General features: G+C 36.4%; 1 protein-coding gene across 3 annotated transcripts in view; it reads right to left on the reverse strand.

Annotated features, from left to right (window-relative positions):
* GSTCD (glutathione S-transferase C-terminal domain containing) overlaps positions 1–14,322 on the reverse strand; it is a 71,500-nt gene that overhangs the window by 16,675 nt on the left and 40,503 nt on the right. The window lies entirely within an intron of this gene.

Genomic DNA, 14,322 nt, shown 5'->3' on the forward strand with positions numbered 1-14,322 from the left:
TCCTTAGGAACAGACTCGTATAAACTTTATATAAAGTAATCAAATTGGTGTAAACTCTAGCCTGATTATATTCCAAACCTGTGAATCATGCCCAGAAACAGAGCTCAAACCCATCCACAGTAAGGTTACCAAAATAAATCCCTATTTACTATACCTATACACTATCCTTAAGCATCTTGTTTTTAAAAGTCATACTTTTTCTCCTGTTAATTTTCACTTTTCATAACAAGCAGCCCTGTTTGTTTAAATGACCCTGTGTGCAAGGAGGTACTTCTCAAAGTGACTACTCCTGCATAGCAAAGTCTGGATTTCCATCACATCTGTAACACAACCAGAAACAGAAATACTATTAATTTCTTTCAAATGTGCTGGGTAAAGTCCAACATACAGTTGCTTCAGATATAATGAATTTGTTTAGTCAGCACTTACATATTTGTAAAGATGCATTTTGTCTCAGTGGGGCTAACAGAGTGCTGACAGACCTATTTAATACTTTTTGTTTGTTCAGAAAACAGTTTGACATAGATATTGACAGTAAAAATATTCATGAGCTCATCTTTACAATAAGAAAAAAGGTACTGAAACAAGTCTCTTGAATGAGTTTTCATGAAGGAGGTTTAGGTGTGCTAAACAATCCAAATGTCCTCTGAAATACGAACATATTTCCTACTTGGAGCACCACATTATATTTGAGTATGGGCACTCTTCAGTTTTGTATTAAATTCATTAACTTTGTCTATTAAAAATACATTGTTTCCCCAGTACTGAGGAGTAGTTTAGAACAAACCCCACAAATCAGTGAAGCTTCCTGGTTACTACAAAAGCAGTTCAAATCTCATCACCATAAATTGCATTTACTATCCAGTTTATTGTTTAAATCTCTATCCTGAAAATGTATTCTTTTGTATTATATTTTATTGTAAATAACATTTCACTTTATAAATTATCCATCAAATTCAACAAACTCATCAGATAAAATCATCACTACATTGCTTTGGGTAGAACGAGAAAAAGAATCACTTTTCAAGATATTACATTCTATACTGTCAGGGCAAAGAAAAGAGAAAAACTCACAACAGAAGGCAGAGGAAATAGGGCAGAGTTCATTCTGCACAGTTATTGCACAGACAGTCATTTAAAAAAGAGTAATGGTGTTTTAAAAAAAATATTCCTAGGTGACTGCACTGCATGGCAACATTAAAATCTGTACTACTTCTTAATGGAAATTAAGAGATTGAACACAACCTTTTCACTTCTTATCAACTTTGTAAGCATAAAATAGTACATTTTATAAAAATAAAACCACTGTTACATTTCAAACATTTTTTACACTTTGTGAAAGTTACCATAAAGAAGAGTCCCAGAAAATTAAGCTTTCGAATAACAAAAATGTATACGAGGACTGTGGATATGAAACCTTTACCACATTATTTAAAATGATACACACATTTTAAGGAATCACCTCTTTCACATGAGTAGATCCTTGGAAAAACCTTTTATGAAAGACTATTCTGGAAACCCTAATTCCTTGTATGCCAAGTATCTATGTGAACTGTTCCATAGCTTGTCTCTAATTTTCATGTTTCCACGTGATAAACTAATGTTCAAATATTCTCAACACCTACAGTTCTAACTGTAGCCAATGGAAGATGCAGGCATTCCAGCATGTGCAAAATCAAGTGCTGTCATGGTGTTTGAGCTAGAAATTCAGTTTGTGAGGTCAAACCTATAATTTGTTAGGTTGACAGGTATTGTGATATTAATAGCTAGAAAATCCAACACCTAAAAACAACACAAGTAGGTTCTCTGTGTACATGTGTATGTATGCATATACCCACACACACAATCACAATGGATTGTTTGAGTTTTAAAAAGCAGCTGTTGTCCTGCACATAGCTTTAATGTAACTGAGGCTACCTTAACAATATATGAAAAGAACCAAGAAATCTAATTTATATTTGTCTGCTATATCCCACACACCTGAAATACAGCCGTGGGAAGGGGGACACAATTAACAGGGACTTGATAATACAGGCTACTACTTGGGTTTGTTTTCATCAATCAAGAGATCTTATGGTTTTTGTTTCAATTATTTCAATTCTACCTGATAAAGTACTTAATAATTATAGTTGTTGCTCTAAAACAAAAAGAAATGACCAGATACCTTCCCGTTTTATGGAGGCAGCAAGAAACTGAGTTACATTTGAATTCTTTCATCTGATAAGCAAAGGAGCAGCCAAGCAAGTCCAGACTTCCCAAGAGATATAGCTTCCTTAGAAGCCCACTAGAAGCTGTCAACGCACAGTATCTACATCTGACTCAGTCGACCTCCTGAGTATTAAATTAATAAGAAATACTTAACAAAAATATTAGCCTATAGCCTTTAAAAACTCTCTAAAAATTAACTCTTCATGGTCACCAACAAACAAGGTTTCATCCTCCCTTACTGTGCAGACAATAAGTAGCATACATTCCCTTGAAAGATGGAGAAAAACCAAGCTTGAATCAATAGGTCTTTTGTCTGCTCTACCTCCATATTTTGAGCTCGGTAGCTAGAATTACAGAAACACAGCAAGCCGTGACATTGCCTGTAGAGAATGTTAGTTAGCACGGCTAACTAGTCCTTCATTGCAGCAAACAGGTAATAAATTCAACTAAAACTTCTGCATTGAAAAATACTGCAGCTTACTTCACATTTCTCAAGCCCTGTGATGGTAAACAATGCTAATTGTTGTCTTCAAGAACAGTAAAAAAGTAACTTGAAATTTAGCTCTACAAGGCAAAACCTTGAAGAACGTGACCTTTTCCTACAATACACTGAAAGGCCCCCATAAAATGGTTTGTTCCCTTCATAAGAACATAACTGACAGATTGCCACACAGTCCCAGAAAGATTAATTTTCATTTTCAATTAACAGTCACAACAAAAATATTTTATTTGGCTTCACAAATCCAACATTACTGTTAATTCAGCCCTTGTCAAGCAGAGCTTTAACGTTTCTATGGCACTTAGAGGTCTTGCATTTTGGCACAAAGAAATACAACTTTTCAAAGGCCTTTATTTTTATATTACCTTTTGTCAGTGTTCAAGTTCATATAATCCTTCAGTCCTCAAACAATACTTCCATATTTCTCAAGTTAAACTTGAAAAGTCATTAAAGTTTCCTTAAATAAGTAAAACCCAAATATCACCTCTAAGACTTTAAACCTATTCAACTTTGAAGTCATAACACAGTACAACTGAACACACAGCTACCAAAACATACATATAACACACAATACATGGATTCTCCTATCCCATATAGCAAAACTGTATATGTCTATTGTTTTAGCACAAATATCTTTTTATTAGGTTTTCCATAAGCCTCAGCTAACTAATTCAAATTATAATGTGGGTCTACTTTTCAGAGAAATTCAGGTAGAGTATATTTATTGCTATATTGACTAAGGAGATTTAATTTTAGTACAGCAAAAAGGATCACTAACTATAAAGCAAAAATGACAGTTTTATTATTTTATACTAAGCTGAACAAGGTTTTCTGAAATCAGTGCTTTTTTTTTCCCGGTAGTTCCTTATGATAATTCATCTTATTGTAATTATTTCTTAATACTCAGCTCATATGTCCTTCACCTTGATGATGTTATTTCCTGCTACACTCTTTTTGGTACCTGTTGGCAGGTGAGGAGGTTGTTTGCTTCTTTGTTTTGGGGGTGGATGTTGTGGTTTTGCATTATAGGTGGATTTTTGGTTTGTTTGGGGTTTTTTTTTAACATATAGTATTTGTAAGATTAATATAGCTGTACAGTGGTTCCCATGCAACTGCTAGAAAAAGCAGAATTCAAACAGGTGAAGGATGCCAGCTCAGCTGACATTTATTTACAAGGAAATAGTCTTACTAGTCAGAAATAATAGCACCTTCTTCTAAAGAACTCTGTCTATCTTGCAATAAATACAATTAGCAAGGACAATAACCTTGCTGTGGTCCAGTGGTCAACTTGGTTACTTGAATAATATTCTTCTTCAACTTCAGCTGCTTTAATTCAATCTGTGTGGGCCAGTGCCGAAAGTTGAAGATCTGCCCTCCCCTTTTGCAGGCTGGGGCCACCTTCCAGCTGCCCCCTTTCACTGCACTGACCTGTCTCCCTTCCCCTCCCTCCCAAGAAGGGAACTGTTAGCTTTCAGCCACATCTGTTTCCCACTCTTATTGCATGACCACACGAGAGAAGAGAAGAGAAGTAGCAGGAGCTGGGCCAGCCAGTCTCAGCATCATCCACAAGTATGCCATGGTAAAGACCTAGATGAATTGCAGCCCGAAATACATACTACATCAAAAGGCAAAGAGGCATGTGAGAGGCAAGTGTATCTCAGTCCTCCTCTACCTCTCACCCCCCTTTTATAACGATGGAGGGAGGCAACTTTGATCAGGTAAATAGGATGATTATCTTTTTTGAGCAGTATTTGAATTCAATACAGCAAATAGTGTGTTAGTGGTTTTTACACTTGGGTATAACTCAAAGTGGGGGACCCAGAAAAGAATGTTGAGAGAGAAGTCTGATCACATCCCATATTAGGACTTGAATATCTCCTAACTGATATAAATCTGCCCATTTAAAAGCAAAAAGTTACATTCTTCAGAGTATGGTTTCAGCTTCGGGAATAAAGCAGGCTCTTACTCCAAAGTAGCTGTAAAACAATTAACACCACAAAATGTCCCTAACTGATTCCTCATGGCAGTCTAGATTGTAGAACAACACTGACCTTGGCCCTCCTCTTGTCAGGCTGGGTATAAATTGTTTTCCTTATGTCCAGCTCCCTTATTGTTGCATAGTTTTGTGAAATAATTCAGCCTAGCTGTTTCCAGTGATGCAGGACTAAAAGGTGTCTGTCACTGGGAGTCTGTCTCTTATTTACAAAGAAGGTACTCCTTTACTAAGTGCTTTAAGACTAAGGGTCAGACTTTGAGCTCTGACATGAATGCAGCATTCAAAGTCTGGCCTCTAATACACAAGTAGTTTTGAAAAAGGATTTTGTGTATTTGTTTTTATTGATTTACATTTACATACAGGACAAGGTAATTCGTTTGCAGTAATCTTGCTTCTTCATCTTGAGAATTCTTTCTTTCCTTTGCTAAGAAAAATATAAAAGGGACACCTAAATGTGAAAAATAAATTTGAGTCCATCCAAAAAATGAAGTCTGATCCAGACCAATGCTAAAACAAATCATTTGACATGTTAAAATGAAATTTTACAACCTTATGAAGATATGAAATAGACTGAGAAGCAAGGCTGAAAATAAGAAATGCAAAACCTGCTGAATTTGGTTATAAAAGTATTTCTTATAATGTGGGATACTGAATCTGCTGGAATTGAGAATGACAAAGAAAACATCAGTCAAATTATAAAACAAAAAGGTTTCACTATTTTTACATTTTCTGCTACATCAGTTCCCTTTAAAATCTAAGACAATTAATTTGCACAAAGGGTGAATTTTCCAAATCACTCTCATTGAAAAGTAAATGGAAACATTTAACTTGGAACAGCTTCACAGAATTTTAAAGTGGGTATTTAGCATTTTCATTATATTGAGGAGATAATTCTGGGTTGTCCTACCTGCAGCAATGTATGAAGACTAAGAATCTAATTTACATTTTGGAAGGCCAGGGAACAGAATCATCTGAAACAAAAACCCCTACTTTGAAGCATCACAAAGTATCAAATAGACCTGCAGCCAAAGCTCTATGCTGGAAATTATGTTTTCTTGTAGAGAAAACTATAGCAAACCTTAATTTTTTTTCTGTTTCATTCTTTTGATCTTGTTGCCTTTCCAAGGCCGCCTTCCTAAGGTATACCCAATAGGCACCTTGCAGGTGGGGAAAGTATATGTTTTTTGGCTCTGCAGACAATCTCAGAGAGTTGTAATGTGATATAAAGACGGACGGGCCAGAGATCTCCAAAGACCACTAGGAGAACTAAATGCTCAAGCCTTTTCAAGAGACGTATCTACTAGATGCAGCAGAAAGATGCAGTTACACAAGATGATGGCAACCGTACTGGCTCTTTGAGAGGTAACAGCCCTGGTAGTGCAGTGTTAAATTCCTTTGTCTCTACGACTACTTTGTCTACTATTTCTTTGTGTTAATCCCAAATTCCTTTGTTTCTGCCTCTACCTTGTCTACTATTCCTCTGTCTCTACTACCACTTTTAGGGATCCTCAGCTTGCTTCTCTGTAAGGTGCTACACTGCACCATATGAAGTAGGAATCACTCACTGCTTATTCGGGCATGTCCTAGTGCCATACTCCACATTTACACGGTATACGCACACTTCAGCTTCCTCCTTGGCTTTCCCTAGGCACTGTGACACTGTCCCAGAAAGCAAAACAGCATTTTAGAACAGAACAGAAGTATTGTTTTGTACTTACAAAGACTGCTTGTAAAAATTCTCTTAGACTTTCTTACGCATATGGCCATGAATGAAGCCCTCAAAGTGTAAATCACTTCCTCTATTTAACCAGGTATAAATTCCTATGCAAAAATTAGACTAGAAGGTAAGCTTTGCTACTTGTATCACAGTATCACAGAAAGGGACAACATTAACCATCCTTTTCCCTAATTCTGGATAAAATATTAAAAGAATCCTAAGGTACAAAAGGGAGCTTGCAGGTGAGCTGAAAAACTGCCCACTGAACAAGTCACCAAAGAAAATGTAAGAAAAGCAGAACAGCATCTATGGTGAGCAATCACCTGCTTCCTAACTCTTACATAGATGACTCAAAACAATCCTTCACTATTTTTTAGTTCTCAGAGAAATAGGAGCCTGTTCTATTACATTTAAATTGTTGTGTTTGTTTACAGAGGCTAAAACATTTGTTCAATCAGATACAAGATCAGATAGCTTGGGGTTATTATTTACTCCTTTGCTCTTCCTTTACTTTTGGAAATTGCTATTCTGATCTTTCTTACCAAACATTGGATATGAAAATATATATATGTATATATATCACACATACACACACACGTGTATATGTACATATAAATACACAGATATATATGTGAAAGTATTATATTTTAAGCAAAACAAATGTAGATATTCAACATTAGTTAATATAAGTACACTAGAAACACGCCGGTGTCTCATTTCTTTGCAGCTTGGACTTCCTGCATTGGCTTAACTAGATTTCCTCTTAAAATAGTTTTCCCACTGATTTCATTTCAAAAGTAACTGAACAACAAAAAAATCTGGCTCTGACTGTATAAATATTTCCTTACTTCTGCATCAGAATTTTAATGCATTAATCCTATCATGAAAGATCCTACTTTATCAAAGACATAAACAAAACAGAACAAGTGAGTAATAAAAACCAGCAACATAAAAGGAAGGACTGTGCTTTCATTACTGTTCTCCACACCTTACCTCCTTCCATTTTTATGCTCGCTTTCCATTCACTCTTGGAGAATGGAAGTATAAGCTAAAAATTCAGGGAAAACACTGTTTTATAGATCGGGTTGCAATGCAGAAAACCTCATTTTCCTCTATTTTTACTATTAACATTTTATAAAATAACTTGGTTTATAATATGCCTGTTTGAAGCAGACAGAAAGATATTGTGCTGCCCAGAGTGCATTTTTATGAATAGAAGTAATCAGCAGCCACATTTATCCAAACAGTTCACAGTTCAGAGGAAGGAGGTTTTTTGTTTTTGTTGTTTGGTTGGGGTTTTTTTCACCCTGAGTGGATGTTTATCAAAACATATACTAGAACTATGAGGTTTGGAAACACCCCACATACCTTTACTTGTTGGTAAAAGGGCATGTAGTTGCTTATTTTGTAAAAGAGGTAACAGGTATATATGCCAATTCTACAGCTTCATGTATTTCTAAAAGCAGCAATCCCTATTAAATGAAGAAAATTGCTATTAAGTTGTCTTGGCATAGAGTCTATTTACCTTTTCCTACCAGATCACTGGATATTTTTATTGTTACTTTGTGTCTTAACTTTTCCAGTTCATCACCGCAATAATTAGATTTTCAGGAAAGTTGTGTTGTTTTGTGTTACTTTGTTTTTTAACTAAACTCTAAGGAGGATGTGACTAACAAATGGGTTGACAAAAGCCAACATTTTGTTGCCCAGAGCCTCATTACAGCTAAGAATACATAGCTGCTCTGCACTTTGCAGTTCAGAATGCATCAGTTTTCATTCTGCAAAGACCAGACTTTGCACATCCGAATGTTCCTGGCAAGTTTAAGAGAACTAACAGCATTCATGAAGTTACTAATGTGCACACATATAAAATAACAGCTTTAGCATTCCTTGGGGGGGACGGGACCAAAACTCAAACACCACAAATAAAGCATATAAACTATCCTTATGGAGAATGTATAGCATGCACTTTCAGTCAACAGATAAGGCCAGAAAAGAGAACCTCAGAGTACATATTTTTTACTATATAAAAGCTTTTATGATCAAATGTGGTGGTATTTAGCTACAGTCAAGGGAGTAGGAGAAGAGAACACTACAATGCATGGTTTAAAATATATAGATGTAAGGCAATAATAAAAAGGACAGGAAAGACAACAGAACTCCACGGGAATATTTTATTGGGTTTTTTTAGATAGGAGTCCCTCCTGATCTTACTATCCAATCTGCTCTTTATTAAGGCAAGCTTTGCAAAATAGCTTTATCACTTCAGGCATAAAAAAACCCCTTCAACTCACATACACTAACTTGGTGTAGTCTAAAAAGGTCAGACAGCTATGAAAACTGACCTTTGACAACCTAAACAGGAATTTGGCCTGCTTCCTTTTTTGTATTAGAGGATTTTAAGCAACAAAAGAGTAAGTCACCTTTAAATAAAATAAAGATCAACAGATGCCAGTAAAAAGAAATTAAAATTAATGCTGGGCTCCCTCTGAAAGTAACTATGTTCCACTTACCGAAATTTTGGTTTTTTTCTCCAATTGCTTATCTTCAAAACCCATCTTCCGAATATTCAACAAAAAGCAATCCAGACACAAACAGCTAACATCATTTTTACACATCTAATCTAATATTTACACTATTTTAAAACTTTTTTGTGCTAGACTATGAAGCCTTTATATGTACTCAAATTAATGACTGTTATCCACACTAGTATGTACTTGTCGGAGCCACGCTCTTCTAAGTTTTTCACATTGTAACATTGCCAACAGCAATCTTTAGAAAAATCGTGTATCAGCACCTTTACCAAAACACTAGATTTGTTCCAGAATTTGGAGCTACTACACATTTAAGCTAACTGACAATGTCTGTTCATCCTTCTCATTCTGAAGCCTTTGAGATTCATATTTTCAAGCTATTTTTCCAGAAACCCAAAGATTAGGGAATTATTTTGTTTTAAAATGAAAGCAGGCAATATTATACAATCATAGGATTTCAAGGAAGATATCAAACACTGTGTCATGACAGAACTGTGAGGAAAAAATGACATTGCATTTACCCTTCTTTCACTTCTTTTTCTTACATTTATTCAGATACTGCCTCTCCTGCACTCCTCTTCCTTTTTTTCCTTCACCTTTCTCCTTTACCTTCACTTCTTTACTGTCAAGATGCCATAAAGAGAAGTCGATGTGTTCAGAATTCATGAGCAACTGCAGGACCTCATAACTGACCCTACTGGACTACATGACCACCTGAGGTCTCTTCCAACCTGAATTATCTTATGATTCTATGAATGGATATGTTACAGGTAGTAAGAGTGCTAAACATCTTGCTCCAAAAGCAGATGTCTGAGCAAACGCAGTACAGCAGAGAGATTTGCAACAGCTTTACAGTAGTGGTGTTCCTTTAAATTTACATCTCCTGTCCTCACCTTACCTCCCCTGTTGCTGTTACCTAAGCAGTCAGCCCATTTGCCTTTATCTTACGCTCTTTACGTGCCCAAACCCATCTATCGCTTATAGCAAAGTGTTTGAGTAAGATCAATACCAACCTTAAAAAGTGAAAAACGATAAAACTTTTGGGAAAGATTAAAGGAAAGAGAAAAGCAACCTCTGCTGTGCTAGATGCGGAAAAAGGTCTCTGACCCCAAAAGGAGTGCTGTTTTACCTACGCACAATATTATACCAAATCTCAGCAACATCCAGACTTGCGAGGTAGGGGCTGCTCACCTTCTGCAAAATTTCTTCAGATGAAGATATTGCTGCCTGACAACAAAACAGAATCAAATGGTGTCTTTACCTCTCACAAGCCTAATATACTGACTGACGGCTACTGTCTTGCTGAGAAAGGGGAACAGCTAATTCCTGCTGGACTCACTGCTCACCGGGGACTAAGAGCTGTTGTCTCTTGCAGAAACAGGAGAGCTCCTTCCCAGCAGGAACCAGAGAGGGGCCCCTGCTGAGGTCAGAACAAGGGCTAGAAGCCCCTGCCCTTCACACTCACAGCTGTTCAGCAGGATCTTGCCTCCAGGGGACCAGCTCTCTGCAGTTTAGAGGCAGCCTATTTACAGTGCGTGCAGGAACATAGCAGATTTCCCTTGCTGCACTGCTTATGCTGAATATCTATAACTTGTTGTTAAGAAAAAGGTAAGAGCTAAATGCCTCTGTACAGTAAGGAGTACTGAATCACAAGTAGTTGAAGGGAAGACCAAAGAAGCCTTCTGATACATATCATCTCATTAATTCCCACCACAGCCTCTAAATAAGAAAAAAAAATTAAATATTAGGTATGTGAATAATTTGGATGATTCCTGTCTCCGATTTGCTTATCAGTAAGAGTGAGAGTGCCTGAACTAATAATTCAGAAACAGCAAAAGCTGGCTTAGAAGACAGACATGATTCATTTGGCAGTGATGTGTCAAGCAATTGAACAGCTGGTTGCTGGACAAACAGCAGTACTTTCAGCTTAACTTTAGTTATCATGCCTGTTTACTGTACAAAGGTTAATGGCTGGAGGAATCCCTCCAAAACACTTACCCTGATGAAAAGGAATTTCATCCTTGAAATTTCATCCTGCATTTCAGTCATTACAAAAATTAAATCCCACACTGCAAAGGGTTTGATGACTGATTCATAATTCATTGACATTTTAATACGCAAATAAACACATCATTTCACAATGGCTGGATATGACTTCCAAACAAAGGCATTCTAGTTGCACATGGAAAGGCCAAGGTTACAGATTTCTACCTCATCTGATCTACACTGCAATTATCACAGCACTTATAGCTTAATCCTGTATAAATCTGGAGTTTATGAAAATCTTAGTCAATTCAATCAACTTTACTCTATTAAATGAGCGTCTCTAGTATTCATGTGGTTTATGTTAGTTAAAAGGGCTGAAAAAAACATTCAAGAGTTCATAGGAAAGAGAGGAATTGCACGACTCCATCATAAGGTTTTAATTCAGTAATAGTAACTGCTTGACCACTTAACTGTTTGCTTTTTTTTTTTCCTAATTAATTTTCTTAGCAAAGTTGGGGCAGGGGGGAATCAAAATGAACTGCAGTTTAGACAGTAAACACGGTTAATTCCTTTGAATACCTAGCTAACTAGGATGTTTTCTATACAGTTTTGAAGTGAGTCACCAGCTTTGGATAAGTGCTCTTTTGATCCCTGATGTTGAAGGTCAGCATCTGCTTCTGCCAGGTTACCAGTCTAACACTGTAAATGCTGATGATCAGCATTCAAGTTTGCATAACCTCCAGAATTGCATTCTATAATAAATAAACTTTTTTTATAAGAAGTACATATGACAGGTTTTTTTAAAATTTTCTTTTAATTAGCATTTCTCTTTCCATAGTCTTTTACCTCCAGTGCTTTCTTATACTACGAACACAAAATGAGTAAGCCACAACAGGCTGCGATGGCAGTCCTTTAGCCATAATTAAATTCCTGTTACTGAATGCTAGCTGTGCAATTTTGCAGGTAGCATACCACAGCCAAGTACGGTTACCAAGTAGTCCTTTGATATGTTCATGGTGCTCTGGGTAGCCATTTGGGTCAGAACCAACATGTATCTCAGCATTCTCAGCTTTGAGGAGCTCTGCAAGTATGTGGAACCAGACCACTTGCTAAGCAACTCTGGCATTTACCATTAGGAAAAAAACCAAGCTTTGTAAGTATTCATAAAGATAGTCCATTGGAACCCCTGCCACCTTCAGAGCTGGAATAGGTAAGTTATGTATCCACACTAATAGAATCAGGGCGTTTTGCAGAATGCTCCTGTTCAAACTACTCCTTTTCATTGTTGTCAGTAATCCAAACCACCCATTAAAATCCTTCCAAAGTAGGTAAAACACAAATTGACTATAATCAGCACAAGCTAATTATAAATGCAGTGGAAGACAAACCAATGAAATGAACAGAATAAATATCTTTTTTTTCTTTTTAATAAATAAAAATAATGGTGCCATCACCTGGATCATACTTTCATAGCAATAGTCGTCCATTATGAACAAATGCTACTTTACTGCACACTTTATGACAGAAAGATCGTGAAGTTAGACAACCTTGCCATAAACTCAAATTTTTCATGATGGGTCAGAAACATGCAACATGCAGACAATAACGTTTTACATCAAGTTTATAAAAAGAAAATGTAATAAAATTTCAACATGTTTTAATGTGTCTCTGAAGAACTACATATAAGGGGAAATGTCTCTCAAAAAAACACAGAAGTGTTGGCTATGCTATACAGCACTTATGCACAAACAAATATATTCCTAAAAGATTTTCAAAGTATAAAATACTAATTAGAGACAATTTGGATATATCAATTCAGAAAGCTGCCTAAAGATAGAAAATATTTTCGTTCTGGCTAATCCAATGTAAGATCGCTTCAGAAACACTGCTGAAAAGCTAATTGTGCATACAGTTCTCCACTACGAACATACATGCCTTTGACAAAAGAGCAAAATAGAGTCTTTCCTTACTGATATTATAGGGAATAAAAGTACTCAAGCTTGCAAAGATTGTCACAGCTTAACTCATTCTCCTGAAATCCAAAGCAGAGGGAAAAATTGAGTTTCCAAGATAATGAACACGTACAATTGGCACTTGTTGCCTAATCAATGATTCTAATAACAGTAAGCTCCTTTTACTTGTGTCTTAAGCAGCTTTTTGCTGGGTGGCCTTTTGTATTATTCTGACATTGTTTATGAAAGCAAACAGCCAGGAAAATCCATAAATCCCTTCAACCACCTTTGAAACAGAGTCTGGGATTTAAATGGAAAAAAAAAAGTTAATGAAACTGTGGGCACCAGCCCAGTACTGTACTCCAGCCCCCTAGGCTTTACATGTAAAGAACATTAGGAAACAAAGACAGGATTTCATTTGGCCCTTCTATAGCAAGCAACGTTGAACAGCTGGCTACCGGACAAGCAGCAGTACTTTCAGCTTAACTTTACACGTCACTTCTGTTTACTGTACAAACTATCAGCATACTAACTAAACAGTAAGGTCATCCATAAACTTATCTACAGCATGAAAACTTTATATTAGTTAATTTAGAGGAGAAAATGTATGATAGTATCTTCCTGCTCTTTATGTTCTCCCTTTGCAGAGGACAAAACATTAGCATATTTCTTTCCCTCATCTCCCCAATATATTTTAATTACTTTATTAAACTTGAACAAAGTTAGACAAGCAGTTTTGAGGGGATGGAGATAGAAAAATTAGGTAGCATGGACTGAAGTGATTCAAACAGCTTGCTGAATTTCCATAAATATTTCAGAAATTGATCTGAAGCCAACAGAAATGAAAAATTATGAACTCTTTTCCAACAGAAATTAATCAGCTCAGTCAACTAAGCAAAGACTCAGGCTAAAGAAACATCTGCCTTCAGAAACTTAAAAAGAAAATATATCTCCTACTAATTGCCAGAAGGCAGGTTCATCGAAACATCTGCCTTAATGAAAAATACACGACTAAACACAAGAAAATAGTAAAAACACGAGGTAGTTCAAGAGCAGTATAGAACATGAACCTAAAGATATTTAAACAACAGGCAAATATTTGTAGGGTGTTGTGCAGAAAGTGGTCTTTGACACAATCTTTATATGTCGGCATAATGTCAAAGGAGCCAAAAGCTGGAAAATGCACAAAGAAAACAGTGCAACAAAGCATCACTGCAATGTTTTTTTGGATAAGACAGACCTCCGGAGTAATCTTGGTACAACCTCCTGCTCCAATGAGAGCTACCATCAAGATTTGGTCAGGTCTAGCCAGATCTTAAAAAACCCACCCCAAGCATGCAAATACCACAGGCCCCTGGGTAACCCATACAAGTGCCATACTGCCCTTAAAGTGCAAAAATCATCTCCTAGAATTCTTTTTCCTTCATCAA

The sequence above is a fragment of the Haliaeetus albicilla genome, chromosome 1 (genome assembly GCF_947461875.1).
Source record: "Haliaeetus albicilla chromosome 1, bHalAlb1.1, whole genome shotgun sequence".
NCBI lineage: Eukaryota > Metazoa > Chordata > Aves > Accipitriformes > Accipitridae > Haliaeetus > Haliaeetus albicilla.